Source organism: Manacus vitellinus, unplaced genomic scaffold (genome assembly GCF_001715985.3).
Source record: "Manacus vitellinus isolate BGI_N305 unplaced genomic scaffold, ASM171598v3 scaffold_45_pilon, whole genome shotgun sequence".
NCBI lineage: Eukaryota > Metazoa > Chordata > Aves > Passeriformes > Pipridae > Manacus > Manacus vitellinus.
The window spans coordinates 277,739-304,430 of NW_021940571.1; the positions used below are offsets into that span (position 1 = coordinate 277,739).

The window sequence follows — 26,692 nt, forward strand, 5'->3', positions numbered from 1 at the left end:
TATTGCCAGATTCAGGGCAGAGGCACAGTAGAGCAGCAGCAAGTTTATACTTTAAAGGCTATTTCTAAAGATAACAGGCTAAAAACTGGTTTGCTCAGGCAAGCTTTTTTTCTGCTGGTATTAAAACAACCCCATTTAAATAATTACAACATTTTCCCTATATTTCCTTTCCCTGCCATTTTTCACAGAGTCCACAGCAGTATTACCTGCCTGCTATTGCAATATATTCCAAATACAGTAGAGCATCTGATGCTGAGCAGCTGTTGTATTTCTGGCTAGAAGAGCTCCATGTTGCCATGATTACCTCCATTGTAGAACATGGGCTGTTTTACCTGTTGCAAGTGAAAACTTAGCAATTCACAGAGTAGCGTTATTTCACTTTGCCACCAAGGGTTACCTGTCCTGAAGGAGCAGCAGGCTGTGTGGGCACACAGGATGCAGTGGCTGCAGTCCCAGCACCTGGCATTCTACAGGCCCTTGTCACAGAGAAGGTCATTCAGTGCATTAGTGAGGAATTCCCTTCTGCTTTCAGATCTGATAGTGGTGACTTAACACTGGCTCCAGCAGCTGAGCTAGTTAAGGGAGCAGTTGTTTAGTGTGTTTCATGGAGCTAATGCAGTGCTATTGCTAAATCTTTACTGCTCTGTCATGTTAATGCCAAAAAAGTTTCTTAAAAAACCAAACCAACCAACCACAGACCTTGCTTTTTGGGGTGAGCCCCTCTCAAATGCCCTGGGTTCTGTTCAGTTATTTCTACTGAATAATTTCGGCATAAGGTCCTTGTAAAATTTGCTTTCGAACGGATTCAGTCCAGTTTTGTTTGTTAGTAAAGAACAAGTTATAGACAGATCTTTCTTTCTTGTTTAATATGTATAAGCTCCTTTACAAGCTCTAGCCAAAGAGCATTCGGGTAATTACTTGAGGCACCTTTTAGTTGGAGCCACTGCTTGTATGGGAAGTGAAACTGGTCCCAGGAGAGGCAAGCAGCTCTTTGTGCTGTGCCCTCGGCACAGCCGGCCGAGCCCTGCCTGTTCCCCTCCACCGAGGGCGTCCCCTCGCTGTGTCCACGTCTCTGGGTGCTGCAGCACTGGGGAGGAATAACGAGGAGCAGTGTGAGAGGAGGGCTCGGGCAGCTGCCACAGCAAGGGGAGCTGAGCTGACATCTGTGTTTTCCCACCCTAGAGCGGAGCTGGGCAGGGATGCAGAGGTCATGTGGCTGTTGTGGGTCACCGATGTGTTCAAATAAGTGCTGCGAGCTGGTGGTGATTCAGACCTGTGTTTCCAGCTGATGGGCAGCCTTCCTGCTTCCAGCAGAGCTTGGCTGTGCCCAAGAGGGCTGCACGCAGCCTTCCTGTCCCCCTCTCCCAGCCAGGGGAACAGCAGTCACACTGTGCATCTTTTGTGACGACCCTTGGTGTCAGGGGTCCCAGTGCCCTTCCTTAGGGCTCCCAGGGAAGGGTGTGCTGGGGAACCCAAACCTGGTCAGCAGGCAGACAGCTGAGTGCAGGGATGTTGTGGGCTACAGGGGCTTCTGCCCTTCTGATGGTCCTGCTCCTGCTCCCCTGCTGCAGACCAGGAATTTTCATTCCACAAGAGTGCTGTAAGAGCTCCTCAGCCCCCTGGGTGCAGGGAGAGGGGCAGCACGTTTCTTCTTGCCTACAGCCCATGAATGCAGCCTCCCACTGCTGCCCAGGCTGGCCCTACTGGGTGCTGGCATCCCAGTGCCATGGTGACCCGCAGACAAACAGGTAACCCACTGGCATGGCCCACGTGCTCTGGGCACACGAGGTGGGAACTGCTTTTCTTCACACGCTGCATCAGTGTACAAAGCAAAGGCTCAGTGTTAATCCCCCTGGGGAGCTGCCATAGGAGCTGCCTGTTGGGACTGTGGCACCGCAATTAGAAACAGGTAATTAGTGAGGGAGCACAGTGGCTCTGCTCTGACGCCCTGGGAGCACATGTTCCCTTGGGAAGTGAGCAGAGCTGAGCCTGGGCATGAGCTGTGGTTTGGGTGGAGGTAGGAGCTGGAGGACTGGCTGTGGACACTGCTGGTTCTCTTCCTGGCCCAAGCAGAGCATGGGTTAGTGACCAAGGCAGGAGTCCGAGGAGATGCCCTGTGGGAGAGGGACAGGGCCCTGTGTGTGCTGTGTCCTGCTGCCACTGCCCTTTCCCTCCTCTCGGAGAGGCTCCATTGTGCTCCTGCCCGATAAACACACAGGATGGAGCCATGGCAGCAGCAGCAGCAGCAGTAGTGAGGTGCCCCAGCAGTGCCTCGAAGCGCTGCAGCTCTCCTCAGAAAGAGGGAACCATCCAAAGGCAGGGACAGCCACGCTCCGTGAACAGCAAACCGAGTGACCTAATTCAGCTCTGGCGGGCGGCCCTCAGCCGCTCCATGGCGGCCGTGCTGGAGCTGACTCATCACTTCCAGCCTGGCAGACATTGGAGCTTTCAGGCCCTAAGGATTTTGCTCCTTCCTTATTAATTTTAAATTGATTAAAGTGAATTTTTAAAATACCAGGAGACACTTGCTTAAAGGAATGGTTATTAAAAAAAAGAAGGAAATAGTTGGTCTGTGGGAGTTAACTCTGTGCTTAACGACCTCTGGCTCCTGCAGCTGTAAACACCCATTTCAGCTTGGAGGAGTTTTATGTCAGCTGTTCTGTCATGGCAGATTAGCAAGGACAGGATTAATCCATCTTTATTGTAAAAAACTGAGAATTATAAATGTCCTTGCTTATACCCAGACACCCCCCTGGTGTCCTCATCCATGGCAGGGTGGTATTACAGGCTTCTGCTCTCAGCTACATGACTTTGTCCACAAGTTGAGATCTCCCAGAGAAGCGCATCCCTGCAGGAGCATCCTGTTCTTTCCAGCATTGCTCAGTGCCTGACAAAGCTCCTCATACAGTCCCGAGCCCCCCTGGGGTGGCCTGTGGGCTGTCTGTGCTAGAACGGGCTGCCAGTCCCCTGCTTGGCTTCCCACAGAGGTTGCCATAGCCAGCGTGGGCAGTACAGATGGATGGAGGATCCTTCCTCTCGCTGTCAGAGGGCAGTTCCGGATGAGCTTCTCCCCTGGGCTGTTCTCACCTGCTGTGCCTGCCCCAGCTCTGCCAGGGGGAACTCCCTTACACTGTGGAGCAGGAGGATTTGCAGTGATTTGCAGTGTAATTGCACAACTCAGGCTTATGCAGATAGGTGAGGCTTTTCCCTTCTGCCTGCCCTCTTTCCCACTAGTGGGAGGTGGATGCAGCCCAGCAGCCAGCCAGCAGCCCAGGAGTGCCCATGGACCCACCTAAGCCAGTGCCACTAAGGACCTTTCTGTGCTGTGGTGGGCTACAGAGATGTAGGAACCCCCTTCCTGCAGTCTGCAGAAGCAAGGTCAGAGCTCTCTCCCCATGGGTATTTCTCCCTGAGAGCTCATCCTGGGGCTACCTTCTGTCAGCATCTCACCTGCAGCTGGAGGGGGCCAGGGCTGTGCCTGCAGGGTGCACAGGGGCTGGCCCTGGCTCACTGGCAGGGGTGGTGCTCCATTACAGTGAACATCAGGGCTAGCTCAGGCAGCATAAACAGTAGATTAATTGATAAAGCTTTTTGTCCTGCAAGCAAACACCAACAAATTAAAAATTTAAAAAAAAAAAAAGGAAGGTGGAAAACTCTGTGGTACTTCAGAGAAGACAGAGCAGGAAGCCAAGAGGAGTGAAGGAGCAGAATATGGAATTCACCTGGAGATAATGAAGCAGCAGAAGTTGTCAGCCCCTTTTATGTCTGTCTAAAAAAAGAGGCCTTTTGTTTCAGTGAAACCGAAGAATGAAAATTAAAAAGCTAAACAAAGCAGAAAATTTCTGCAAAAATAATTTGACACTTGCTATTGATTTAAGGAATGGAGCAGCAGAGTTTAACAAGTTGCACAAAAGCACCTTTGGTCTGCTTTAAAAATCTCTCTAAAAGAAACAGTTATATCACTCATATGCTGTTCACCTGTCTCTTCTCATCTCTAGATCTCAAAAGCGGAACTGCTCTAACTTCACATGCCAAAGTAGAACCTACTTCTCCTGCCTCTGCCTTGCACTCAGCATCCAGCCTTGCCCATGGTGCAGTACAGCAGATATTGCTGTGGGAGAGCCTGGCTGGTGAGACAGAGTTCCTTCCTGCTCACCTCCTTGAGCATGGAGCTGTGTCAGCTGGGATGACTGGAGAAGCCCATCTCTTTCCCCGTCCTCTGACAGCAGGTAGGATGTGTTCCTTCTTAGGACTTGATGTCCCAATGTCAGCAGCAGCTTGGCCTGGGTTGTCCCCACTGCTGTGACATGCTCTCTTTGGCTTCACCGGGGTACCTGGGGAGGGTGACAAAGGAGCAGTTGATGTTGTTGTGTGGCGTTTGTATTGATGTTCTTTCATAGTGTGCTGGTTTTAACATGTTTCAACTTTTTTCCAACCAAGGTTCTTTCCAAACTAGTGAATGATATGAACAAATCCTTTCTGTGCTCAGACAGACTCAGATATAGTGTTTTACTCAACTTAGAAAATTATGAAGTTGGGTAGGAACACTGGGTTACAGAATGTTCTTGCTTCATTCATTTTGTCAGTTGCAGTTTTAGTTTTAATTATTTATAACACTTCATAATGTACTAGTTCAATTACAGTAGCATATTTCGATAGAGTAATGAAATTAGTGACATTAGAGTTACTGCAACACTGTTTACCCTTTGCTGAGTAATATTCACAGTAATTATGCACATATTAGAATGTCTTTAAAATATATATAGCCTTAAACCTGGAGGGTTTAAGGTGTTTTAGACATGCTTGTTCTTCATGTAGTTAAAAATAGTGTCCTCTAAGACCTGATCCTAAAGTAGTACATGAAATCAGTGCCTATTCATGGAAGGCAGGTTCTGGCAACGTGAAATCCTTTCAGTCTCTGTAGGACCAGGCCTCAGCCAGCAGACATTAAAGAGCATGTTTCAGTGTTTTAAGGGCAATATTCTTGTATAAGGTTATTTTATTCCTATTTCTTTTTAGATAAAAGCACCCAACAAGCCTGCTTTCTTGGTCCTATATGAGCTGCTGCAGAATCTGTTTAAGCTCTGCTGCTGTTGATGAGAACATGGGTGTAGGGGTTGGAGAAGTTCTGGCCTTGTGTGCATAAAACACGACTGACAAAACAAAATGCTGTCATATTCACAAGGCAAACAGACTTGAAAATAGAGAAAATATTTTTCACATTTTTTTAAATTTTATCACTCAGCTGTGTTATTTCTAGTACTAGCAGACATAACATTTTGCAGAAAGAAATGTGACATCTATTCAGCTGGCAGTATTAGGTTTCCCTATACTGATACCATGTCTTGCCAACAATGCTGTCCTGTGGTGGGAATTGTGTACAGTTACCTACAAGACAACTGGCTGTCTTCATTATGCATTTCCATTTTTTTGAGCTGGAGATAAGACATGCCCAGCTATGCCAAGAATTAAAACAACCCAACAAGTCCATTCTTGTTTGGTGAAAGTGCTGCTCATGTTCTCCAGCAAAGCAATTATGTTCTCTCTATTGTCACAGGTTCTGCTATTTAGTGGTAATAGCTGTTAAGCATCAAAAAACCCACAACAAACAAAACTCAACAGAGGATGGTTTGCCTGGCAAGTGACCTACCTTACTCCCTATTTTGCTTCTTTTAGCCCCAGGCTAAGGGTGCTGCTTCTGAAACAAGAGTGATGCATGCCCTCCAGCTCTACCTGCAGCCAAACTGAGGGTTTGGTTTTCCTGCTCACCCATAATCCATGCCTTCTTCCATCCCTCTGCTGCTGCATCACAGCCAGAGCTGCCTGGAGGAACAGACTCCAAGGGGTTCTGCCCTTAGAATTCAGCCCTTACGCCTCAATTCCTAGTGCCCGTTGTGGGCACGGCCCTTCCCCAAGAAAACTTGAGAGACACACAATATGCATTTGTGCAAGTCTCCAAGAATCCATGTCCAGAGCAACCTTTGGCCCATGGTGTTTTATGACAACCAACTTGTAAATAATTTTGCTTCTAAACAGAAAGGTTTGGGGAAATCAAAAATTCTCTGGTTAAGGAGAAATCTGCAACACGTATTTGAGCAAACCATTCAGCATGAACTTAGGCAGGACTTGGTTAATCCATGTTGGGAGATTCAGAGTCCTTCAGTGGCAGTTGGTTTCTCACATTTTTTTGAGAATGTGTATGTGGATTGCGGAAAGGCAGAAAGTCACTGAAAGAATTATTCTCTTCTTTTGTTTGCTTCTAATTTGCTCGTAAGGAAATTGAAAGTAAGGAAATCTCATCAGGAACAACACCCACGTGCAGGTACCAAGCTCCTGCTGCACCTGAATTCAATTGATGCAAAGAAGCTGAATTTAAAATATGCTCCAGAACAAAGCAAGGCCAGCTGGAGGATTTCCTGCAGGAGAAAGGAAAAGCCTGGGGAGGCAGTGGGCCGGAATGCTGAGCTGTGACACATTCCTGCTGGCTGTAAGTAGTATATCTGGGAGGAGGGGAATGGGAATGTCTTGATTTGGTCATTTGGACTAGTGAACTCTTCCAGTTAATGCTTTTTTTTATCTAGCATTAAAAATGTTGGGGTTTTTTAAATTTCTTTACGTATGTTAAAAATATCTCTGTGTGTGTGTATATTTATATATATATATGGGGTGAGATTGAGTAAGTATTCATTATAAGAGGCTTTAGAAATATGGTGTGTCTGTCTCTGAGCACTAGAAGATACAGAAAACCGTGTCTGGGTGGCTCTGAGCCAGGTGCCTCCTGGCTGTTTGACTTGAGGAAGGCTTTGGTTGGTCATGCTGGTGCCCTCGGGCTCTCCCCGCTGTGCTGGGAGCGGGGCCGGGTCTGTGGCTGGGAGGAAGAGGGGCTTGGGGAAACCACCCTGCACATCCCAGGGAACGGGCTGGAGGAGCCAAAGGCGGCTGCAGAGGCTCTCGGCAGGAGCTCTGGGTGTCCTGCCGGCGGGCACATGTGTGGCTCTGTGCTGCCACTTCCCCTTTTATCCAGGCCTTGTCCCCTGTGCCAGCACTGCAGGCTGGGGGTGCCCCCCCCAGTGTCACAGGGAGCCAGACCTGTCATCCTGCAGCGCTGACGATGGCAGTGGCGCTCACAGCTTCATGAAACACCTTGTTGGTTTGACTGTTTCACACACTTTTAAACTTGCTAGTATTTCCTTTACCAGGCACTAATAAAAAAAAGCCTATCTGAGTCAAGTACAAATGCATTTAATTCAGTCCTTCTCTTGCAGTCTCAATCTCATCATACCTCTAATTTTAACGTAGGCTGAGTCATTTTCATCCTACTGCTTTAAAATCAGGCTGTGGAGCATGGTCTTGTTGTGCTATGTTTGGGAAGTAGAATGAATGCTTTTTCTCTCTCTTAGATCTATGCTGCCAGGCTTTTATCATTTGGTGCTCTTGGATATAAAAATAATGTAGCCAGGGATGATTTGCAGAGTTAGTTTTATTACTGTAAGCAAAATTGAAACATAAAGGATGCCAGTGTACATTATGCAGATTGATTTATAAAAATAAATTAAATGGAAAGTATTAGTCCAATGGAAATAATTAACCTTGTTCTGACATAATTCCTTGGGGCAGAGCTTGCATTGTGTGTGCAGTACAGTTGTTCTGCAGTACTTGCTCTCTGGGTTTTGTTTCTCTGTGGCTTGCTGGTTCCTCGTCTGCCAAACCCTCTGCTGAGGCTGCAGTGGTTAATATTTTTCTAAATAAAGCACTGTCTTGTTCCCTGTTCTTGAAACTACCTGATTTGTTTTTTACAAATCTAAATACTTCCATTTGAGACAGACTCTTGGCATGGCAAATGCAGGTGGAACAGTTGTGGCCTGGCAGCGCTATAAACTCCAGAGACAGCTGTGAGGTGAAGCCCTGGCAGCAGGTAGGGCTGTTCCAAACACTGTATCTACCCCTGTACCCAGGGGGACAGAGCAGAAATACAAGGGGAACACCACAGTATGTTTGTGATTGTAGCAGGTGAGAAATATTGTACCCCTGGGTCCAGCAGGAGCATGAGAAAGCCAGAAAACTGCTGAAAGTGGCATAAATCCAAGACTGAACAAGCTTGATCTGTTTGTATACAAGATCTGGTTGTGAATCTGGATTGATCCAATTTTGCTTCTTCATATGAATTTGAATTGTAAAACAGTGGCTGATTTTTATTATTTTTACTTTGAGTTAATTTGGATCTGCATCTTGGTGACAACCTGGGTCTTTGGACAGCGTGGTCTGTAACAGAAGTGAATAAGAATGCATTACACCAGCTGATGTAGAGTTAGTTCACCTCTTAGTATGCAGAAAGTCCCAGTGCTGCCACTCCACCTGGCAGTGGAGTCATCCTGCCCTGCCACTTGGCTGTGCTGACAGAGGGAGGAAGTTGCAAGCAGTGAGAGTAGTGTTTCTAAAAAGATGCATTGTTCTTCTGAGCTTTTACAAAGCCATTTCAGTCCTACAGGTGCAAAAAAAGTTGGAGCACGAAGGTTTGGGTTGTGGGGGACCAGGAGATTGGAGGGAGGGGGTGTCTTTTAAATCAGTGAAATATGGTGCAAAGTCAGGTCCCCTCTGAAGCAGGATTGGTAATACCTCAGCTGTTCTGATGGCTCTTCACCCGCTTTCTTCTTTAAATCAGCTCCTGATGTCATTCCATGATCTGCTCCAGCACTACCTGTAGAAACTCAGCCTACATCTTCATTTCCCCAAAAGTAGCCTGTTACTCCTTGATCTGTACCGGGAAGAAGAAACCTGGATTGCTGCCTGCAAAGGGATCTGTTATGCCCACTCAGCTTTCTCCTTCTAGACTAAACAAATCCCATTCTCCCCGTTTCTCACAGAACTGAAGGACAACTGAGGCTGGGACTTCAAGAAATCCTTTAGTCCAGCTCTTCTTGTCAAAGCATGCTCCCAGTTCCCCCAGCCTCTCCCTGTATGTCAAGTGCTTCTATCCTTTCATCATCCTCGTGCCTCTTCATTACTCTCCAGCATGTCCAAGTCTCCCTGGTATTAAGTGATGTTTAATACTGGCAAATCTTGAGATTACACCAGTCCCTGTCTGGCTCCCCAGCAGAGCACTGTAGACAAATCCTGTTCCTTCCCAGTTTCTGCAGGCTGTTTTTCTGTTAGTGAAATGTTCTATAAGTCACTTCAATCTCTGCATTAACTCTTATGTAAGCTTTTCCCTGGCTGGTGACTGTGAAATGACATGCCATGAACTGCAACTGAAGAATGAAAAATAGGACTTTTTCTCTCCCTGGTACCAGCAGTTTGGTCACTTCAATCTCCCTTCACGAATATAAACTTTAAAAAGTAGAATTACAGATTTCAGAGGTAGAAGATTAAAAGATTTAGGAAATCCTAGGAAAAAATCTCCTGCTTCTGGCTGAATAGGTTGGAATCCATGTGTAGATAGAGAACTAACAGCCAAGGTTACTGTGGGATTGCAGGAACCACAGCATGTGCTTGTCAAGGAGACTGCTCTAAATGGGAGAGCAAAACTAAAACTGGGTTTGTGTGTGGTGGCAAGAATTGGGTTGTGTGAGCCAGAAGTGTCTGAGCCCGTGTCTCAGCCTCTCCCTTGCTCACTGATCTTCACCAGAAGTCTTCAACCCAAGGTTAAGTCTTCTGGTGGAGTGTTTGGCAGAGGAGTGAGCTGCCTTGCACCCAGTGCCAAGGACAGCAGTACAGAGATTTTCTGTGCTGTAGGGTCATGCTGTAGCTGACCATGGCAGCTGCTTCAGGCAGGCTGGCCCCAAAACCTATACCAGGTCCCTGGCATGTGTCTGCTCTGTGCCAGGAGCAGGATCCTGTCAGGCATGTCAGCCCAGTGGCACAAATTTTTTTCTGTACATTAGGTTTTGTGTAATCTGTGCAGCTTTGGGGCTTTATAAACAGTTTTTTTGGCAATGAAGAGAGATTGTGGTGATGGAACCGGTGTAATATGTGACTGTGAGGCACACAAAGCCCTCTGGAGAAGCAGGAGAGGACTTCAGTCTGGGTGAGGTACAGAATTACCCTGAGTTTATCAAAATGGCGTTAATCACGCAATTGATTTGTGGGAGAAGGTGTCCAGTAACAGGGTGTTTGGTGACTGATCAAGGGGTGAGATGAAGATCTGCAGCTGTTTGGGGGCAGAGTGGGGAGACAGAGTCATTGACATGTGCTCCCATGGGATTAATGTGGCAAACAGAGAGAAAACACTAGTAATGATTGGTATTCGAAAGCGGCTAATCTAGTCACTTGGAAAGTGCCAGTTTGTGTCCTTGCCTTCAGACAGGGTTTATTTTCCTATCTGTAGAATGAGAATGACAGTCCCTGCTCAGCAGCCTTGCTGTGCCATGTGCTAGCAGTCATGGCTGCTGTCACTGTCTGGAGTGACTTGTCACCATTCCTTTCCTTGGAATAGCAGCATTTCTGCTCAGCAAAGGCACAGCTAACCTAGAAGTAAAGGAGTGAAATCAGCAAGTGTGAGATTGTGCGGTGCACAGAAAGAGGAGGCAGCTTGTTCCAATAAAGCATGCGGTGGCATGTTGAGGTGGAGCTGTGAAACCAGACTGCAGGATGCAATCTAGGATGTGCCTGAGCTTTGTATGTGATAATCGGACAGCGACTGTGTTCTCTGCTGCCATGGTTGGTGGTATTTTGGAAAAGGGCTTTGTCACAAACATGCATAACTGATAACAATGGGTTCATGAACGTAAATAAAAAACAACCAAGCCCCCACCCCAGAACACAGCAGATGATGACTCTGATTTTTCTTCTGTGGAAACTCTCATTTATTGCAGAGGAGGCTGAGGCCTACATTCCAGGCAGAGCAGTCTCACACACCCATAGAATCGTTTACATAGGAAAAGACCTCTAAGATCAAATAGGCAGTTTCCAGGTGTGGTCTGCAGTGTGTTTTGATCCTGAAGCGTTGATGTGGGGCTAAGCTGTGAGGAATGAAATCCTGTGGCAGCACTAATGGCTCCCTGAGGTCACCCAGAGCTGGATCTTGGCTTCGGGCAGCAGCCGAAGCGATCCTGTGCAACTGGACAGGAGCTGGGAGTGAGTGGTGCCTGTTGTTCGATGGGGATGGCTCAGGCTCGGCCATCGTAACAAACGGTCAGTCATGAAGGACCCTCGGCCGCAGGGGCCCGCCCAGCACCGCACGGCCCCGGAGCGGGCTCAGCTGCCGAGGGGTGCTTCCTATGGAGGCTGGTGCTCGCCCTCTGGCCGACGGGCGGCCGTGCAGGGTGTGCCGGAATTCGTGGAACGTGCTGTCTGGCGGCTGAGGCGAGGGCAGCGACATCCCGGTGCCGAGGCGGCCCCTGCCGTGGCCCTGGGCCGGCCGGAGCGGCGGGCCCCCGCGGGCCCCCGAGCCGCTCCCCGGGCCAGCGGGGCTCCGCGCACGCGCCGAGCGGGGCTCCCCAGCGCCGGGGCTGTGCCCTGTGCTGGTACCGGGCGGAGCTGATCGTCAGCGCTGCTGCACAGCACAGATCCGCCTCGGGGGCTGTCCGTGGGAGCGTTCTGTAACCAGCTCCACACCGAGCAGCGCTCCCCGCCTCACCCTCCCCTCATGCAGGGACGTTGTGGGGCTCAGTCTCCTGAGGTACAGCAGCGTTCAGGCACAGGCGTTCCATTACAGTAACATCTGCTTCATCCAGTGCCCAGAGGGATAAAATAACTGTAAGGGGATGCTGCTTCTTTTTTAACACTTTGTCTTTTACCACTTGGGTAAGAGCCTTTGTTCCAAACCCAGTCCAAGCTGCCTTTGAAATCAGCGCTGTTGTGATTGCACCCTCGTGCACTGCATTATTTCCTTTCTTTTTCAGACAGTCTCATTCTGTTCCTCCCCTTACTAAGGCGGGCAAGCCCCGGGGTGTTGGCAGCGCTGCGGTGTGACAGCGGCAGCCCGGGCAGGCGATCCATGCGGTGATCCCGGCCATCCACGCGGGGATTGAGTCACTCGCACAAGGTCACGCGAATCGCTGGCGCCGCCAGGAATAGCACCCGGAGCCTCCCGGCTCTCTCGAGCCCACCCTCGGCACTCCAGCCCGAATTCCCCTGGTGAGCATGATGTGATTCATAATGCAGCAGCTCTGCTGGGAGGCTGGCTACCTCTGCCATCCCGCTGCGGCTGCAGAGCAAAGCAGCCAGGCTCAGACAGCGACAGAGATTGCACATGCTTGTAGCAAAAAATCTAAACCCCAGAAATGGTATTTAGCAGCTTATCTATAGATAAAATGTACCAAATGGTTAAAAATAGGTTTTAAGGTTCTTGGCATACGTCTTGAACTTTATATTCTTTGGGTTTTGCTGCAGTACAAAAATACCATTTTAATTACTCTGATTCTTATTGGCTTTTTCTGGTCTTTTTGTAAAAGTACCAAATTATCGATGGGTGTTTTTTGCTTTTAATTGTGCCTCTTGAGTGCTAAACCTGTTCCTGCTATTTGCTTGCAGTATGTTTAGGCTATGTTTAGGCAAATGCAAATGTAAGTGGTTATTCAGTGCCTTTGGCACTCTGAACAGAATGTACTGAACTCCTGGGGCTTGGTACAAAGCCTCGGCCTCCAGCATTAACAAAGCCTATGCAGGCAGCAGCTAAAATGTGAGAAATACCTGTGCTTGGCAGAGGGGATTTGGAGTAGCTGGGAGGACCGTGGATCATGTGCCTAGCTTTTGTCCTATGGACTGGGTAAATGGAATGAGGGCACTCCTGCCCACATGCTGTTAGCTGAAGGTGCTCTGGAGGTCTGGCCACGCTCACCCTGTAGTGCTGGAGCTGGCTGGCTTCAGCATGGGGCCTGTGGAGCCTTAACAGTGGGGAGTTTGCCAGCGAGGTTCCTTGCTGGCTGTATCAACAGTCAGCTCAGTGTGTTCCTGAAGCATAATGGAGGCTTTCCTTGGACAAACACCACGGCGCTGGAAGTGAAGAGAGCCAGCACGGTGCCACTGCCTGCTGTGTGTCCATTGGCAGCAGCTCGGGATTTTTACAGTTGTTTGCCTTCTTACCCAACCTATTTTAAGCTCTGATGGAATAAGGATGGCATTTGATCACAGTACTGGGCACAACTGCTTGGCTTTTATAACCCATGTTTTAAACCGGAGGTTTTTCCATGTGTGTTTGTGTCTTCAAATAACTTCAGGCTTGTGGCTTTAGACTTGGTGCTCTCTGCTGGCCTTTGCCATGGCCTGACAAGAGAGATCCTATCTCGCTCCATTGGGTGCTGGTTACTGAGGTGAGGACCCCTCAGAGGAAGTGGAGAGTGATGATTGGGGGGCACATAGAACAGAGCATTTCTGAGCCTCCATCCTGGGTCTAGGTCTCCTGATGGAAGTTGAAGATGTCTTTGTAACTCTGTCTCTTTATTTGTCATCTCTTCAGGTGTGCCTGTGTCTCCTGATCTTGGGTTTATTGAGCAGGTGGCACACTATGTAAAGACTTTAATATCGGGTACTACAGGATAAATATCTCCCATTGTGGCAGCGATCAGCTGCTAATGCTGGGTCTAACACTGGTTCAGTGTTCATGTGCCTCTAGCACACGGAATGAACAGCCTCCATCTACCATGTCATGTACACATAAAACTGGTGCTCTGTGTTTTACTCTCAGGTCTGAGACTTCTTCAAGCAATGTGTCCTGCAAGGTCGGTTCCACACTTTTCAGTGGTGCATTTGTGGTTATGGTGAAGCTTAGTCTTGTGTCACTTGTTTCAATGCTGTGCAGAGCAAAGCAGCAGGCTTGCTGCTTCCTGCAAGTAACTGCAACCAGGAGATGGAGGTTTGCCCTCTGGGAGGAAAACCAGGAATGTCATTAACAGGAAGTCGGGAGAAAAGGAACCTCTTGGCGGAGAGAGGGACAGTACAGAGAGGAGGAGAGGCAGGGACCAGGATGCCTGTCATAGGTGTCTTTTGTCTCCTTACGTCATAACTTGAGAAAGTCTGGAAGCCAAATCACCAAAGCTGCTGTTTTAAGCTGTCTTTGAGTGGAAAGGAAATCCATGAGATATCCCTGCTTTATTCTGTATGAGTGCTTTCTAAGGCCCATGTAGATAACTGATATCCATAAAACAAACATGCATTAGTTGTCATTTGAAATTACATTTCTGCCTGTATATTTTCCTGCTTTCCTGTTTTGATGGCCAAGTTTTTATAAAACCTCAGCTTTTGGTTTTATATTTCTGAGCTGCACATATATATACCAGCTTCAGGGCAATTGTGCACCACATTTATACACACAAATATCTGATACCCGTGACACCCTGCAATTGGGGTAGGAGCCCTCACTCAGCCTTTAAAGCTGGAGCCCAGCTGGGGGCTGCTGGGCCACTGTGCTGGTGCTGTGTGTGTGAGGGACAATCACCTTTTACATGACGTGAAATTACAGCTGATGAAACCTCCACCTGTGTATAATGTAGGTTAGAAGGAAATCTGGAATAGCTGGCATGTTACAGTGAACTACAGTTTGTTCTGTTGGGGTCCCAGGGATGGCTCGTTACTGCAAATGCTGTTTCTCTCTGGAAAACCTTTACTTGCAGTAAAGAGGCAAACTGTAGTGATTTGGCTGAATGCATAACATCCCAAAAGTAACTCTGCAGTCCCTAAAGACAAGGCTGTTTGAGTCAGCTTTTAATGAGAAGAATACAAAGAATTTGATCCTTTAAAAATCTAGCTTAATTCATTGTCTAATTTTAGAGTACAGCTCCTCTACTACAGATCCTATCTGAGGGACAGCTCAGAATCACTGAAGCCAAGGCCAACATCCTATCCCATCCTGGTTTCACTAAATCAGATTTATTTTGTTCCCCCAGTGGATCTTATTCTTACAAATACTTCATTGCTGTGTCCTTTCTGTTGTTTTCAGGATTATGAACCTTTCTGCAGCAAGATCTGAAACAGCCAGATTCCAATTTAAATCAAAGTCCCTAGGATTCACTTGTGATTTCCAGTAAGGCTTCTTTAAGGTATTTATGATTAACATTATAATGTTATAAACATTTATTGTGGGTGTCTGAAATGCCATAGGAATTTTCTGCTGACCTTACAAAAACTTGTTACACTTCAGTACCCTTTGCTTATGATTTCCAAAACGACCTGTGTCCTGTAAAAGCAATTCTTCACAAAGATTTGAACGTGTTTTCCAGCACTCCCTGGGGGTGTCCTTGATCCAAGCTCTGGTTTAGTGTGTGTGCATAAGAAGCTGAAAGACAAACTGATTGCTTTCTGCAGCTCACCTCCATTTTTCCTCTTGTGCTAATGGCCATAAAGCAGACAAGTAATTGAGAAATGGGAGATGAAGACAGGGCTGTGTATGTATTTGTGAGAGCTGGTTGTCCTTCCTCCTCCTCTCCTCTTTACTCAGCTGTTAATGGATTTGGATCCGAAATGGAGAATTTTTGTCTGGCTGACAGCTGCCCTTGGCACTGCAGCTGCCACTGGCCCAGGGCTCCTGGCCCCGGACAGGCCACCTGTCCTGCTGTCCCTGCAGCAGCTGGCTCTGGGTGACCAGCCTGCTTTACCTAAAGGCTGATACATCCATGGGCTGTGACACGAGCAGCTGGAGGCTTTGGAGCCTGCAAAAAACAACAGAGTTGGGTTTTGTTGCATTTTGAGGTCTTTCTGGGGAAGGCAAAAGCAACACTCTGGCTTTCCTTATTTGTGTGGTCCTGATGTGCAGTATGGAGAGTTGCAAAGCACGATGGGAGCAGACAGTGTTTGTGCTGGTGACAGGGGTCGAAATGTTTCCTGTCATGGAAAAGATGAACTAGCCAGTTCCACATCACCTTTCTTTTCTGAGACCTGTGAGTACTGTCAGTTCCTGCTATTTTAATTCATGAGCTTGCTGCTCTGTGTGGTATTAACACCATGGCTGTGCGTGGTCCAGTGTCACTTTCCCAGGAGTGGATGAAGGGGGGGGAGAGGGCACAAGCTTCTGGCACTCCCTCCTCCTGTCTCTTGCCCTTCACAGTTTGCTGTGTTGTGCCCTGCTCAAGCTAAAGCAGGGACAGGAGAGCACAGAAACCACGATGGCAGCAGAGGAGGATGGCATAAAAGGACCTAAGGGAGAGGAAATGCAGGTACCACAGGTAGAGAAGGCCAGGATGCCATGCTTGGTGCCAAAAATCTTGTTTATAGTCGTGGTCAGCACCCTCTGCTGAGGAAAGAACAGACCTCCAGAAGTGTTCTCTGTCGTGCCTGGCCACAGTAGTCCATACCTCGAGCAAGGAAAAAGCCATCCCTTCCTCCTGATGGGTGGAGGAACTTTCCCCATCCTGAAGAAACCCCCTCCACATGTGTCCCCTGTAGGGGCACTACAGGAGTCAAACTCCTGCTCAGGAAAGCTCCAAGGGAGGGTAGTGAAAGGCCAGAGATAAGCTCACCTGATGCAGCTCTGGGCTTTTGGAAGCTCATGTTGCCAGTCAGACATGATGTATAAACCTCATTCAACTGGCAGAGGATGCTGTACTGATGGATGGAGTCTCTGTAAGGATGAAATAGTCAACTAAACTCTGCTTCTGAAGGCCTTACACATGTGGAAAAGAGCAGCTGTATTTGCTGGGACAACTAGTAGATGCAGAACCATCAGTCTCTGACCAGGAAGCACTGAAATACTAAATAGAAGAACTTGCAGGTTCTTTTTGAGGTTATATTTTCTTGCTACAATTGTAGGCAAAGAGGGCTGGATTTTTCTTGGCCATACACCTACAGTGGAGAGCCGTGGATGCGTTTGCCATTCTTATGGGCAGTCAGTATCAGGGTTGGCTGAACAGCAGCTTGTGCGGATGCACCAGGTGTTTGTTTTGCTCACAAACTTGGAGAATAAGATGCTGATTGCTCTTAAGGCTGTTCTTTTCATAGGTGTTCTGAAAGGGACAGTTGGACAGAAATCCCCTTTAGTGAATCTAAGACACTTGGGTCTCTTTTATTGTCAAGGAGGGAAGATGGCCTAATTATCTCTGCTGTAGTTGTTGCCCAAATCGGTGGTGCATCTCTTGAGCCAACAGATACCCCTTGCAGCAGATGTTGGTGGATACAGAACCAGACCGCCTGGAGTTTCCTTTCCTTTTGCTTCCTTGGGAGCAGGGACTTCTCCCAGCCACCCTTAGCCAGCACGAGCTGCTCTTTCATAGGCTGATGGATCCTTAACCAGCCCGGTGGCTCTGTGTCTGCTCAGTTTGCCCTGTGTTATCCAGCTTACTCAGCAGCAATGAAGTTTTCTACTGCTTGATACCTTGAAAGTCTCCTCAAGTACATGGGGCAGGTCCTTCAGGAAGAGAAGCAGTGATTCAGTGCTGGAGCTGGCAGAGCCTGCCCATTCTTTATACTAGAGCTTGTTCTTCTGTGTGTTTGTGCACTCTTGCATATCTCTTCTCCAGCATTTTATCTCCCTCTTCTCTTTAGTGCTTTATCTCACTGCTGCTCTTTAGTGCCCATTATGTCTTGTCAGCTCTCTGGCTACAGAGTGGAGGACACTCTTTGGGGAAGTGCTGAGAATCGGCCTCCTCTGGCTTCTTCAGGAGTGCTGCACATGTGGGTGATGAGTGTTTCATGTCAATGTGCTTCTCTTACTGTGGCCATATAATACACACATAATCTTGCTGCTGTAGGCTTCTCTAGTACACCCCAGCCTTTGGTTTTCCCGTCCCTGCCTGGGCTCTCTTTTGCAAGCAGCTGAAGGTGAGTAGCCTGGCTGCTGGCTGGCTGCATCCACCATCCTGATTAACTTTCCTCTTTCATTCATTAATGGGTGCATACCCACCCATCTGGAAATCATTCTCCACCTCTGGTTGTGAGTGATACCTGTGTGTTTGGTTCGTCTTCCACCTCATGGCCCTGACTCTCCTCCCATTCCTAAACAGCATGGCTCTGCTGCACACAAGAAAATCACACCACAGGCTGGAGTGAGCCAGGAAGTCTTGTCCCCAAGTGGCTTTATGCTCTTCAAAGATACCTGAAGGAGCCAGAGAAGGTGAGTGGTGTCCAGAATATACAAATGCAGGTGTGTGACAAATGAACTAGTTGTCCATCTTTTGGTGAAATGAATAAAGCAGGTGTACCCAGACAGACAGGGTACTGGTGAGGGACTTCCTTGGTGCCTTTGGCTGCAGGAAGCATCTGCCAAACTGGGAGCCTGATGGGCAGAGCCCAAACTCACCTTTGCCCCCAGTGCCACATTATTGCTTGTGGGCTCCTGCCCTCAGCCTGTGGTAACAGAAGATGAGTAGCTGGCAGGAAGGTAGCAAGAATGTGCTACTTAAACATAGGTTGCTAATGGCTGTGTTCCCAGTGCCCAGATGTGTGGCTGCTCTGGGATGCCGGGACCTCCCTCTCTGCTGCAGTAGACACTGCTATTATTAGCTTAGTGGCAGCTTTCCATATGCCAACACTCGTGACTGCAGGACTATTTAATTTTCACTTCTCTGAATTATTTAATTTGTCAGCTGTTGGCTGCTATTCATTAAGGGCCAAATGCCAAAGTCCTTACCTAGATTTTTTACTCTCTTAGGGCTGAGGCATGAATCCTGTCTGAACAGACCATTCTATCTGGGCAGGATCGGAGGCAGGATAAGGTCTTGAATCTAGAAAGTCAATCATTACTAGGCTAATCAGTAGAAAACCCTCGTCTTCAGGGATAGGTGTCTAATCTCCCTTCTTCTGGTAATTTCTGTTTGGAGAAATGAACCATCAGTTCTGCTAAAAACACTACCACTCCTCTTTTGGAGCTGGACTGTGTGGATGAGGTGTGCGGTTGCTGGTGCCTGGCTGCAGGTCCTGGTCCCTCTCTGATGTGAAGAGCTGCTGCTGTGAGCAAATCACCCTGTGATTCACTGCTGGGGGCCTCTCTTTAATTATTGAGTGCCAGAATAGATGTATATTGAGTTACCTTGCTGGCAAATATCATCTCCAGCATCTCGTGTAACTCTACAATATTCTTGGTTTTTCTACTTGCATAACATGGTCTCTTTCAAAGAATCTAAAATAAGTCAAAAGGTGGGTTTATATATTGCTTCTCTAGTGGTACATGTTTCCAGAGAACAACAGGTTGTACACTGGTTCTGAGGGCAGTCTTCCCTGGCAGCATGGATTGCTCTTCTATCAAGTCAAGTCTGCACTTGGATGTGCAGCGGGATGAAGCAGGATGTGTACGGCGTGTTTTCAAACCAACCAACCAAAGAAAACCAAAACCCAACCTCCCAAAAAACTCAGAAAAGGAGAGAGCAGCCTAATTTTGCTCTCACTGCTCTGAAGTATTCCATTTGTCCACTGTTGTTGTGGAAGACCTGGCTGACCTGTCTTAAGGGCACTGCAGCCTCTAGTTCTGGACGGTGGTGCATGACCAGAAGGTTGCCTGCATCTGTGCAGGGCCATACTGGAGTCACTGGAAGGAGCACATGGAGGTGTGGGGGAAGAGAAAACCAACATACATGTTTGTAATCTTTCCCAGCTTGCAGAGAGGCATATGGCTGCCAGAGTTCCCTCATCCCTCCTCTGTCCTGCTGTCACACACAGGCTGTGAGCAGCAGTTGAGAAATTGGCCTCGGATCCCTTGACCTTTAGTTCCCATAAAATCCTCTGGATAAGGTAGTCTAGAGTGCTCACAGCCACGATACAACTTTTATATATGTTCTCTCTAAGTATAGCAAGCAAAACTTGTCATTCCTTATTTTGCAAAAGAAAAAAACCTCCTGAATTTCATATAATCCTGGTGACAGTTTACAAAAGAAAGGAAAAACATTACCCAATGCCTAAATGGAAGGAAAGGCAATGCTGTGGTTAGTCGAACACTTTGTCATTCACAGGTTTCAGGGAATTTCAGGTGGCAGGCAGGAGTCGTGAGCCCCAGGTCCCTCCTGTGTGACGCCCCAGGTCTGTCTCGACAGCAGTGCTGGCCGGTGCTGACAGAGTAACTTCAGCTGGGATCTGTGGTACTGCTGTGTCCCTGGCTGCTGAGAGCAGGGAAGGAGGGCTCCATCTACTGCTGTGCGGGGAGAAGGCAAAAATAACCGGGATGGCATTCCTCTGCTGCACAGAAAAGCTACTGGGTACATGAACTCCAGGTACTTTTTTTTTTTTTTTTTTCTCCCTGTGGCTTTCAGAGCCCTCCACATGCAATCTAGTTCCCTGCCTGGGACACTGCACAGCTCTGTAGCTGGAGACAATCCACACTTGGCCATCATGGCACAGCAGGCAGGGGGTTGGAGAAAGCAGCAGGAAAACAAAGTGACTTGTACATGCACAGAGAGAATTGGGAGCAGAACCAGAAACGAGTCCTGATTTCCAGTCTGTTTCTCTGACAGGATGGGGTTCATGCTCCAAAACGTGTTGAATGCAGAGAGTTCTTGGAGGACTGCTGGAGCAGGGATGAGTTCTGGATAACACATAGTTCTGTGGCTTTTTGCTTGGTTTGCCACTGCTCTGTTTTGAACTTCCTGTCCGTGTACAGGCAGAGCTGTTTCCTCTGTACGTGCGTGTGCACAGCATTTCTGGGAGGACTGAGCCCTGCACAAGCCGTAGGTCTCTCTCCAAGCTCGGGGATGCAGAGAGGGGTGGGAGCTCTGAACCCATGGCCATGTGAGAGTTCTGCAAAGCATATTCAGGCCTCGATATTTCCCACTAAAATCCCACCCTCTGCTCTGCTGTTGTGCTGTAATAGTGGAGTGGGTTGTCCAAAGCAGCTGTGGCTGCCCCATCCCTGGAAGTGTTCGAGGCCAGGTTGGATGAGGCTTAGAGTAACCTGGCCTAGTGGAAAGTGTCCCCACTGATGGTTTGGGGTGGTGGACAAGATGATTTTTAAGGATCTCTTCCAGCCCAAACCAGTCTGTGATTCCATATTGAAAACTGAGAATTTTCCCCTGCCCTTTATCCTTGGATTCAGCTGAATTAAGCCCCACTGTGCTGGGTGAGATACTGTTAAACATAGCTGGTACTGCCCAGGTTGAATAGCTCCTGAAGGACAATGTGTACAGTGTGGGTCTAGAAAAACAGATTTCAGGATTTAGAGTATGTGGAAAAGGTGCTAATGTTCCTCTGCTGGTAGTGAGAACACATTATTCGGTGCTTGCAAGGCACATCAGAAGTGTCTGGATCCTTAGGCTTCCACAAAAAGCTTCACTGATAGTTCTGCACTGATGGCAGAAAGAGTTTGTGCTTATGTTACTTGACTGAGAGAGCTTGTCTCGAGTTATGTGAACAGATGTTTCAGATTTGAGTTCAGTCTGGCAGAAAAGGGATAACAGAAAAGGGATAAGTATAGTCCCCAGCATTTCCCATCTTTTGCCTGGGAAAAAAAAATCAGCAGTGATTTTCTTTTTTTTTTTTTTCTGGATTTTACTTTACCATGAAACTGAAATGCAAACTCTTGGAAAGGAGGAGAGATTCACTTTTATTCAGCCCACTACTTCTAGTTCACACCTGTTTGCTCAGCTGCCTTTTACTTCATGTTTTCACCTGTAGAGCTGCAGTTATCTCTGATAAACATCACAAGCCCCCCAAGTCCCCCTCTCAGAAGACATGGTCTGCTTTCCACATCTTGGTGTGTGTTACACAGCCAGGCAGCCCTTCGTGTAGCAGCTGGTGTGCTGCAGCAAGAGGAACAGCAAAAGAAACTAAAGAAGTAAAATACTTCTCCTGACACAGCTGTCAACAATTACACTGTGTGAGGCTTCACTGGCAGAGGTTAGAGAGAAGCCCAGAGAAATCTGAAACAGCTTTCAAAAGAAAGCACTGAAAATATGTGCCAGAAACCAAGGAATAGATTGCAGATGGCAAATATACGTCTCCACGGACTGTCAGGGAAGAATTTGGTTTGACAATGGCTGTGATCTACCATGTTGCTGCTGAATCAGGCTGAGAGCAGCAATGTACAGAAATAATTAAGTCAGATAAGCGGGCCCCATACAGATTTTTTTTGGAGAGTTCACCCATATATTCAGTGGACAGATCCCACAGACTGCTGGGAGGTGGAGGACCCTCCACCCTTGCTGACATTGCTGTGTTGTGATGCTGACAATAGGCTGGCATCCTGTTGTCAGTAAACCCTAGGGACCTGTTTTAGGGCAGAAGATGTTGTTGTTGCTCCCAGTCTGGGACAGGGCAGCGAAATGGTCTGTTGAGGCTGGAGAGCAGTGAATGGTGACAGTGGAATGAATGACATGTTGAAAAGTGCCCTTGGCATGTCCCTGCAGAGCTGGAGAAGATCAGATCTGCTGTGAGCAGTTAATGAAGAGATAAAAAGCGAGGGGAGTGCTTGCACCCAGCACCGGGAGCGTGCGGGGCGCTGGGGACTGCGGGCACAGGCTGGCCCACCCCATCGATGGGGGAATGAATCCTCTTGGTTGGGGTTTAGCCAGTGACCCTGGTGGCTGAGCTGCTGGCTGAACGTGGCCATGAACAGCTTCTCAGAGGCCATGAAATCTCTGGAACTGGAGGAAGCAGAGCTGAACATCTGCGTGTGCTCCCCGGGACTACTGCAGCCAGCGTGGCAGAGCTGTCCCCATCCTCAGGCCAACCTGGCCTCAGCTGGGAGCTCTCTCGGCAGTGAAGGAGCACAGAAGGAGTCAGTTGATTGTAGGCCTTCCTTTATGTGGCATCAGGGTCGTGCTGTAGGCAGTCTGTGGAAGTTTGCTGTTGTTGCAGCAGTGTTTGTATCTTAGTCCCTCAGCTTCCCAGGGCTTTCAGCACTGTGCAATGTGAGGAGTAGCTTGCCTTTTCCTTGGTCACCCCTTTCTTTCACAAAGCATCTGCTGGATTCTCCCAAATTAATAATTTATTCAACTCTCTCACACTGCAGCCTAAACCTTGCCCATGGTGATGCAGCCCACTAACAACAGCAGGTTTGAATAAGGCTGAAAGTTCCCCAGGTTCTGGGAGAAGATTCTGGAATTGTCCCCATTGCTGTGCCTGGGGGAGAGCTCGAGGGTCCAGACCACTACAGTAGGAGATGGGGATCCGTGGGGCGCAGTGAGCACGTATGAAGTCGCATCTGAAATAGCTGAACTGTAATGTTTTCTCTTGAAAGAAGTGCTGAGAGAGGCCACAGATGCTTCCTTTCTGTGACTCAGAAACTTGCAAGTCTTCTTTGATTCACACCTTATAAGTAAAATTAGCCTGTGCCTCACTGTTGCCAAACATTTTCAAAGCAAAGATACTTGTACAAAGGAATTCAGCAACAGAAATGGAATTTGCTCGTGGATCAGATTACTGTTATTTCTGACTGGGAGCAGCACCAGAAATACTTGCAAGGATTTCCACTTTGCCTTTGGAAAGGTGTGCATGTTGTTGCCAGAAAAGTAGCTATTTGGGAGGATAATTCACATATGTTAGGGGACAGGGAGAGGGATGAGCCCCATGAGGCCGCTGCAGTCATGAGTACAAGTGTTCAGCTTCACACTGTCACTTTGGAACAGGGATCTTCAGCTGTCGCTGTCAGGAATGTTGTGACATGAGCTGCAATTGCTACTGCTCAGATGATGTTTTTAGTCCAAGGTCTGAGCTTTCACTCAGTCTGGTTCTTGATGCTGCTTGTCCCAGGATCTCGGCATCCCACAGAGCTGTCAGACATCTTCCTGCACGTGGGGACTCTGCAGACAGGACTTAATGAAAGGAAGGATTTTCTTGGCATTTAAATTTGTCACATCATTTGTCACAATCATTTGTCACATTGTTGACTGTTATGTTACCTTGAAACATGAACTTACCATCAGTTGGGAGCATTGGCCAAAAAAATCTGGTATTTTAAATCCATGCTGGTCAGGGTCTATATTTTGCAGACAGCTGTAAGCAAGGCCTCAGTCCCCGTGATGATGTTCTCCTTGAGGATGGAGCTTGATCCATCCATGGAGCAGGGCTTGAAGGCCAGTGGACCCAGGCAGCCCTCAGAGGGGGGTTCCAGGCCCCCAAGCCTGTCTGCCCACTGGCAGCAACAGCAGAATGTCACGGTCCCCTCTGAATGCCAGGATGGAGCAGATGTCCCCAACATTGTCAGCTGCCTGGGGTAGGCAATGACAGCCGTGACCCGTGGGCTTGGAATTCAGAAACCTGATTGCTCGTAGTCTACAGGGGGGACTTTTAGAATAAAACCACAGGGCTCTGATTGTACCCCGAAACGGTGATATAAATGGTGGAAGGAACAGGTGTCTGTAGTGTACTATAGAGCTATGGAATGTGTGTAGTATAATACATATAATACACATTTCTATTCCGGGCAAACTGATAGTTTAAAGCAAATGAGTAAAAAAGGATTTTACTTAAGAAAAAGTTAGGCATGTTACATTGGAAATAGGACTGGTTATATTACTTTACACCAAAATAATATCCTTGATATCTCTGGGTGTGAAGTGAAATCTTGCTAAGCAATGACGCATTTTTGTGTTCATCCTGACCATGTTTGTTCCTTCTGCTGAATGGACTGTGCACAGAGAAGTGTCTCCAAAGAGTGAATTTTTTGGCCCTTTGGAAATGTATGAACAGGACAGCACCATATGGACTTGGCATGCCCCAGGGATGGCTGTGGGAGCCTGGGAACATTCCGTGCCTGCAGCAAGTGTAGGAAGAAGGAAGGAGGAGAGCAGAGTGAGAGGCTGCAGGGAGCTGTGTGGGGATGGCACTGAGCAACACGGCTGCACTGGCAGGGCCCAGCCATGACCAGGTCTCCATCACAGCTGAGGTGAGAAACAGGCCTTGTACCATGCCCCTTCCTGCCTCATGGGTCACAGCAGAATTGGGAGATTCCTGCGAAGGGCCACGGGCAACGTCTGGAGCAGAGGCTGCAGATAAAATTGCTGTCCAGAGCAAAAACAAGGCAAGTGCTGAAGGAAGGGATGGAAGAGAGGCTGGCTTTGTAAGCTCAGTGCTGTCAGCAATCAGAGGCTTCAGCTGTGTGTAGAGGTGGGAGCATGCCATGGCTTTTCAAAATGTACCACCATGAGGCGATGTATTTATGGCTCAGAAACTCCCAGTGTTGTACTGAACAATGAATTAAAGATGAAACCATAGAGCTCTTGCACAAACTGCAGGTGAGCATAGGGCAGGTGAGCCCAGAGCAGGTGTGCTCCTCACAGGCAGACAGGCACACACTGAATACGTGCATAGAGGGCCTGCAAGAGGTGCACGCAGCCATATCCTGCACAGCAAGTCTGAAGCATATTTCTCTGAGGCAGAGGCAGAGCAATTGTTGCTTCACTGCCCTGACTTGCAGCTGTAATGGCACCACATTGGGTCTCTCATTCTGGATCTTAGAGAAAAACACCCTCAACTTGTAAATAACACATACAGTTAAATAGGGTTTGTTTTCTGCTGCCCCAAGTGTGTGGTGCATCTCAGGGGGGTCAAGGGAAAGGTTCACATGACTTTCAGCAGGTGTTGCCCACCTTATGTTCTGATTCACTTGCAAGATGTGCTCATTAGAGGCTGGGCTTGTGCCCCACTCTGGCAGCCTGAGCTGGTGTTGAGCATTTGATGCTTTCACTCCCTGACTTGTTAACACAGGCATCTCCTTTTGCTCAGAACAGCAGCAGCACCAGCCTGACATCACCGACAGAGGTACCTGCACAAAGGACCAGGTAATGCCACGCCACTGCCCCTCATGGTTTCTGAAGAGCTGTGTCCTGTGTTCATGCACTGGTGATGGTTAGTGATGGTTCCTGTGCCCTGGCATTGAATATCACATCCCATTTTTGTGAAATGATGCTGATTTGCAGGCACAAGATCTCTTCAGATCTGTGCCTACCCCAGTAACTGCTGTGAACAGCACAAGCCCTGGCAGAGGTGCCAGAATCCCCCTGTTTGTGAGGTATGCCAAGCTAGCAGGGCTCCTGCTTGTGGAGCAGGAAGAAGCATGAATGGGAGTGGATTGTAGAATTATTTCAGTCAAGAAAATTCAGGGATGTTAATTGCTGAACTGTCATCAATTTCAGTGACTGCAGAGCACAATTAGCCTCTAATTTTAGTTTCATGCTAATGCCATTGTCAGTTCTCTCTGTGCAGCAGGTGATGTGGTTTTAGATGTGTCTCTGCAACTGCTTTGTGCAGGGAGTTGGTTCCTAGAACCTGACACCCAGCAGGGGAATCAGGCCAGTGTTTGGAAATGCTTTGAAAGGCCCTGGGGTTTTTATATGATTTGTTTTACTGCTGTCCCACTGCTGCCACTCCATGACCCACACGGGCACCAGCACAGTTTTCCCTCAGCCGATGCCCCACTTGGCAAAAGATAAAGCTCAGCACAGTCCTGTTGGGGCACTGGCTCAGAGCTGAAGTGGGAGGCTGCTCGTGGCAGGGTGCCGTAGCCATGGGCCGCTCCAGTCCCATACCTGTGAGCAGCGAGGAAGGACTGGGGTGTCCCTCAGGCAGTGGCCTCCTGTGGCTCTCTGCTGTGTGTCCCTGGGACATGCCAGGAAGGAGGGCCAGCTCTGTCCCACTGCTGCTGGCATGGTCCCAGTGCAGCTGGCTGCTCTCCTGGCTGTGCCATGCTGTGCTCCAGGCCCAGCCTGCCCAGAGCCAGCGGCACTGCCGAGGGCAGGAATTCCCACTGCCACTGTGTTGTGCATCCTTCTGCTCTCAGGTGTCCCCGTGTTATCCCTCATGGATCTTGAACTGGTGTAAAAGTGGGGCCTAGTGGGGTAGCCTGGGCCCTCTGGAGACACCTGGGCACAGTTGAGTTTGGAGCACAGTGGGGAGGTTGGTT

At 48.3% G+C, this 26,692-nt stretch overlaps 1 long non-coding RNA gene across 9 annotated transcripts in view; it reads left to right on the top strand.

The window, feature by feature from the left end:
• Positions 1-3,670: 3,670 nt before the first annotated feature.
• The window catches only part of LOC108640839, a 29,498-nt gene continuing 6,476 nt past the window's right edge, over positions 3,671-26,692 (top strand). The window contains exons 1-7 of one of the 9 annotated variants that reach the window (XR_001921535.2): positions 3,671-4,229; positions 6,276-6,487; positions 11,841-12,075; positions 13,625-13,658; positions 14,876-14,975; positions 17,871-17,980; positions 19,812-20,069. This is a non-coding gene — a long non-coding RNA (uncharacterized LOC108640839). Of the gene's footprint in view, positions 4,230-6,275; positions 6,488-11,840; positions 12,076-13,624; positions 13,659-14,875; positions 14,976-17,870; positions 17,981-19,811; positions 20,070-26,692 lie in introns of those variants that run through there. The other 8 variants (XR_001921536.2, XR_001921532.2, XR_001921538.2 and 5 more) reach the window with 8 other exon arrangements.